This window comes from Pseudophryne corroboree, chromosome 1, assembly GCF_028390025.1.
Source record: "Pseudophryne corroboree isolate aPseCor3 chromosome 1, aPseCor3.hap2, whole genome shotgun sequence".
In the NCBI taxonomy this organism is placed as follows: Eukaryota; Metazoa; Chordata; class Amphibia; order Anura; family Myobatrachidae; genus Pseudophryne; species Pseudophryne corroboree.
The window spans coordinates 50,575,709-50,582,457 of NC_086444.1; positions in this window are offsets into that span (position 1 = coordinate 50,575,709).

The following is a 6,749-nucleotide window of genomic DNA, read 5'->3' on the forward strand; positions in this document are numbered from 1 at the left end:
TTATAAATATATAAAGGGACAATACATGGAGCTTTCAGGAGATTTGTTTATTGAAAAATCTTTACACAGGACACGCGGACATCCACTGAGATTAGATGAGATAAAATTTCATACCCAGCGTAGGAAAGGGTTCTTTACAGTCAGGGCAGTGAGGATATAGAATTCTCTGCCAGAGAAGGTAGTAATGGTGACTCAGTCAATATGTTTAAAAATGGATTAGATACATTTGTAACTGATCAAGGTTATAGAATTTAAAATGATTGTAGTCTAGAAACAACGTGAATTATAGTGTTAGATTTGCAACATAACTCTATCCGGGACATTATAGTTAAACTATAGTTGTATACAGAATAGTAGCCCTCATTCAGAGTTGTTCGCTCGCAAGCTGCTTTTAGCAGCTTTGCACACGCTAAGCCGCCGCCTACTGGGAGTGAATCTTAGCTTATCAAAATTGCGAACGAAAGATTAGCAGAATTGCGAATAGACACTTCTTAGCAGTTTCTGAGTAGCTCCAGACTTACTTGGCATCTGCGATCAGTTCAGTCAGTTTCGTTCCTGGTTTGACGTCACAAACACACCCAGCGTTCGCCCAGACACTCCCCCGTTTCTTCAGACACACCCGCGTTTTTCCCAGAAACGGTAGCGTTTTTTTACACACTCCCATAAAACGGCCAGTTTCCGCCCAGAAACACCCACTTCCTGTCAATCACATTACGATCACCAGAACGAAGAAAAAACCTCGTAATGCCGTGAGTAAAATTCCTAACTACATAGCAAATTTACTTGGCGCAGTCGCACTGCGGACATTGCGCATGCGCATTAGCGACTAATCGCTCCGTTGCGAAAAAGAAATAACGAGCGATCAACTCGGAATGACCACCAGTGTAGGATTCATACTGCAGGTTGAGCTCGATGGACAAATTGGATGAAGATAATGTGGACGGAGCTAAAGTACCAGCCAATCAGCTCCTAACTGCCATGTTAAGGCTGGGTTTGAAAATGTCAGTTAGGAGCTGATTGGCTGGTACGTTATCTCCGTCCACTTTACCTCCAGCCAAGGCTTAGTAAATAGACCCCTGAGTCTGATGCAGGATGCACTTGGCAATGCAGGTACAGACAGGGGCGGCTTATGTGCTGGCTCCCTCCTCTCTGGCAGCACTGTAGACTCTGGCACAGTGCCAGAGTCTACTGCGCATGTGTATGTCTCCAGGAACATGGCGCCCATGTCTTGTTCTTGGGGACATCTCTATTGCGCATGCGCAAATCACCGGGAAAATGGCCACCGCTTAATTTCCCCTGTGGTTTCTGTCTGCCTCACTGGCCACCACAGGTCTCCGGAAGGGTAAGTATAACTTTATGGGTGCAGGGTGTGCAATGTGGACACCGCTGGACCCAGGGGCCTATGTGTACTGCACACCTTGCACCCATTATAGATACTCCACTTGGTACAGGAGACTGTAACAGGAGCTGGAAGCCACCACAGCCTGTGTTAGTGTTGCTATGACAATGAGCATAGCACCAGAGAGCTCCTTGTGCCTATTGGCCGAGCAGATCATATGAGTCCGACTGCAGGAATCCGGTTGGCAGGTGCAGTCATGTGAGTAAATCCAAGATGGCAGCGCCCATGCTCTGCTGCCACGGTAACACCAGGCCCTACATGCAGACGTGGCAGCACAGGTCTCACTGATGCCAGACGCGTCCAGGAGGCGCACGGATCCAACCAGCCAGTCCCCTCAGAAGAAGCAACATTTGAACCCCAGTAGACACCTCTCCCTTCTGCCTCGGGGATGCATATTCGGATAAGACCATCCTAGGGAGTGACAAAGCAGGCCGTGCACACCTGAGGGCCATTGCTGCACTTCTATACATGCCCGTTATTGTTATTTTCCTCTTAGCTGTACTGGTAATCAGGGAAACCGCGACACTGTACAACAGACCTTTAAACAAGAACCTGAATTATAGATTGATGTGACTGGCTTCGCTACAGATGAGTATTTTGGCCTTTATTTTGGAGAAATCGATGCAGCGGCTCGTTCCAAATTGGATTTCATCCCTCTGGGGAGGCAAAAAGAACAAATACAAAATAATCAGAAACTAATCAGGAAAAAGTGGCTTGCATTACGTCGCTCCCTTGGGATGCTGCTTTCCAAATATAATCGAACAGAGAAACACTTATTTGTGAATGATGACCCCAGGCAAAGTCTCTGTTCCCCTCAATGAACCATCCCCTCTATACAGCCATGTTCTCTGAACAATGTGCCAACTTGATGGAACTCGCCGGACAAGGGCATTCATATGGAATGTACAGGGCCACCACCAGATATTGTGGGGCGCAGTACAAATGAAATCAGTACCCCACCCACACACATACACTTCTGCTTTGCATACCCGATTGGCCTGTTAGAGGGAGATGTGTAGCATGGGGCCTAGCAACCGGAGCAAGAGGCACACATAAGGAATAGCAAAGAGTCGAACGTGGGGAGGTAGGCAGAGGCACATATGGGGGGAGGGGGCAGAGACACAGATGGGGGGAGGGGGCAGAGACACAGATGGGGGAGGGGGCAGAGACACAGATGGGGGAGGGGGCAGAGACACATATGGGGGGAGGGGGCAGAGACACATATGGGGGGAGGGGACAGACATATATGGGGAGAGGGGCCAGAGACACGGATGGGGGGAGGGGGCAGAGACACATATGGGGGAGGGGGGCAGAGGCACAGATGGTGAAGGGGACAGAGACACATATGGGGGAGGGGGCAGAGACACAGATGGGGGGAGGGGGCAGAGACACAGATGGGGGGAGGGGGCAGAGACACATATGGGGGGAGGGGGCAGAGGCACAGATGGTGAAGGGGACAGAGACACATATGGGGGGAGGGGGCAGAGACACATATGGGGGGAGGGGGCAGAGACACATATGGGGGAGGGGGCAGAGGCACAGATGGGGGAGGGGGCAGAGACACATATTGGGGGAGGGGGCAGAGGCACAGATGGTGAAGGGGACAGAGACACATATGGGGGGAGAAAGCAGAGGCACAGATGGGGAGGGGGCAGAGACACATATGGGGGGAGGGGGCAGACATATATGGGGGGAGGGGCCAGAGACACGGATGGGGGGAGGGGGCAGAGACACATGGGGGGAGGGGGGCAGAGGCACAGATAGTGAAGGGGACAGAGACGCATATGGGGGAGGGGGCAGAGACACAGATGGGGGGAGGGGGCAGAGGCACAGATGGGGGGAGGGGGCAGAGACACATATGGGGGGAGGGGGCAGAGGCACAGATGGTGAAGGGGACAGAGACACATATGGGGGGAGGGGGCAGAGACACATATGGGGGAGGGGACAGAGACACATATGGGGGGAGGGGGCAGAGGCACAGATGGGGGAGGGGGCAGAGACACATATGGGGGGAGGGGGCAGAGGCACAGATGGTGAAGGGGACAGAGTCACATATGGGGGGAGGGGGCAGAGACTGTTGCATGCAATGCTAATTTTAGTGATGACCCAGTGCATCTTCAACACTTGTGACACATTGGAAAGCTGGCCGGGCAGTATGGCCCCAGGAGTTTGAGGGTCTTGCCCAGTCTACATTCAACAGGATTACTGAAGTATTTCAAGTCCTTATTTGCATTTTGGGAGGGGGTTTTAGCTCCATATAATGAGCACGTCGTTGTATTGTGTGCGCACACTCTTGTATTCCATCCGGGCGATCCTCCATATCACATAAGGATATGTTAAAGACCTTGTAAGAACTATTTTTGATCTATAAACATCAAGCTGCTTTTAAGATCCTCCATGATTCCTATTACCTGCTGTAATCCTGTGACCAACAGATAATAGTTAACCTTGGGGGTCATTTCCGAGTTGATCGCTCGCTAGCTGTTTTTAGCAGCCGTACAAACGCTATGCCGCCTCCCACTGGGAGTGTATTTAAGCTTAGCAGAAGTGCGAATGAAAGGATCGCAGAGCGGCTACAAAAAAAAATTGTGCAGTTTCTGAGTAGCTTCAGACTTACTCAGCGCTTGCGATCACTTCAGACTATTCAGTTCCTGTTTTGACGTCACGAACACGCCCTGCGTTCGCCCAGCCACGCCCGCATTTTTCCTGGCACGCCTGCGTTTTTACGAACACTCCCTGAAAACGGTCAGTTGACACCCAGAAACGCCCTCTTCCTGTCAATCACTCTGCGGCCAGCAGTGCGACTGAAAAGCTTTGCTAGACCTTGTGTGAAACTACATCGGCCATTGTGAAAGTACGTCGCGCGTGCGCATTGCGCCGCATACGCATGTGCAGAAGTGCCTTTTTTTGCATCAACGCTGCACAGCGAACAATTTCAGCTAGCAAACAACTCGGAATGACCCCCCATGTCCCTATATATCCTGCGCTGAACCTAGTCATTGCTCTACAGGGACTATCTTTTATTGTTATTTTATGTGGCTTCTTTTTTTTGTTACTTTCTTCAACATTCTGTTAGTTATGTTTCAATAACCTCTTCCTAACAAAACTGTATCATTTCATATGTACTAAGCCTCAGAGAGTGATAAAATGGAGAGAGATAAAGTACCAACCAACCAGCTACTGTCGTTTTTCAAACGCAGCCTGTAACATGGCAGTTAGGAGCTGATTGGCTGGTACTTTATCTCTCTCCAAGGCTTAGTACTTAAATTTGTTTTTAACCAAATACAAGGTAGTGCTTAGTATAACTTTGCTGCGTGCTGGTTCAGTGCACATTCTGACGCCGCTCAACATGCCCTTCTGCTGGAGATATGCCCCAGCCTCCCTCCATGTCCGGGGCAAATCCCAATTTTTGATTATCGGTTCCTACAACAACAGTACAAAAAAAGGAACTACAAGAGAGCAAACTTTACCAGCAAAAATACCGAAAATATTAGCAACGCTACGTAGCTGTTAGGATCTCCTGCTCTGTGCTGCCACGTCGCCATGGCAACCGGGAGGCAAGTGTTGGCGAAGTAACCTGAGCGCAGCTGATACTCCGGTCCGGGTTTTTACTGTGTAGTGGACTAGTGGTTACAGGCTCTGTGCACGGCAGGGAATTTGGCGCTGGTTTTGTGCTCACAGTCTGTGAGGTCTGAGTGGGGCGTGGACAGCACCTGCTATATAAACCATCCTCTCAGGCTAGGCAAATGCTGCTAAATCTTTGTTTGTTAGTCAGTTCCAGAGCGTTAGCTAGTACTGTGTGACTTTGTATTTACTTGTTGCTTACTGCGAATAGGCCTTGGGATTCGGTACTTCATTCTGCCAATCCGGACCTAGCAGTAAGACTGGAGTCAGTTGTTTGACCTGCTGGGGTTCTTTTGCTATTCTGTGAACCCAGCAGGTTTGCGGCTGTACTCTCAGACCTGCTTGCTTAATCCTCCCTCACTGTGCAGGGCGTCCAGGTGTCAGTTTAGTGGCAGTAAGCTGACCCTGTGCCCTGCAAGTGGGGGTTAGGATTGTGGATACTCTCCTTGTGTCTATATTTCTATCTCTGACCAAGGAGTTTATTCCCACACCCGTTGGTAACCCTTTGGGGTTTTTTCTGTTGCTCTTAGCAACATCATTTCAGGTGCTCCACATGTTAAATCACTACACCTCGCTTCATTGTCCGCTCTATTCCATCTGAGCATTCCTGACACTAGGGAGACACCCAATTCCTGAGCCTTTGGGCTTCTCCGTTCATTTTGTGTTTATTAGTTATTCCATCACCTCCTGTGTATGTTATGTTATACTGTCTGTGAGTTCGTTTGCTTCGCTACCCTCTCTGTTCATACACCGGTATACTCCTGTTAGCACTGGTGTGCGTAACATATTCAGCAGCCCTACTCCTGTTGAAATTTTGTGGGAATATGGAGCATACCCCTCAAAATACTTTGCAACAGGTGGTCGATCAGGTGCAGGTCCTGACTCGACAATTTAATGAGATGTCCATTAAAATGAACACCCCGCAGGCCGCTAGCGGAGCTCCCGCAGCAGCAGCGGCAAGTTCAGGGGTTAAGGAGCCGAAAGTAAATCTCCCGGATCGTTTTTCTGGAGATCGCTCGCAGTTCTTTTGTTTCAAGGAGAGCTGTAAGCTATATTTCAGGCTTAGGCCCCAGTCTTCTGGGTCGGAGATTCAGCGGGTGGGCATGGTGATTTCCTTGCTACAAGGAGACCCACAGGTCTGGGCATATGGGTTACAGCCTGAAACGCTTAAAAGTGTTGATGCTTTTTTTATGGCACTGGGCATTTTGTATGATGACCCTGACAAGATGGCTTCAGCCGAGGCTCAGATTACGGTTCTTAAGCAAGGGCGACGGCCAGCTGAGGTTTATAGTACGGAGTTTCGGAGGTTGGCTCATGATACCCAGTGGAATGACCCAGCCCTGAGAAACCAGTACCGAAGGGGCCTTTCTGACCAGATAAAGGACCAACTGGTACAATATCCCTCGCCTGATAGCTTAGATCAGCTCATGCAGTTATCCATCCGGGTGGATAGACGGCTGAGAGAGCGTAGGCTTGAAAGGGAGACCGCAGTTTCCTTTTTTCCCAAGGGAACCTCAGACTCTGAGGAATATTCCGAGGAGCCTATGCAGATTGGGGATACCCGCCTCTCCTCGCGTGAGAAGACGCGGAGGAGACAGCAGGGTTTGTGTTTGTACTGTGGGAATAAAGGTCATGTTGTAGTATCATGCCCAGAAAAACCGGAAAACTTCAGGGCCTGAGGGTGATGGGAAATATCCTGTCAGGCCAGAAGTCAGAATTTCCCAAA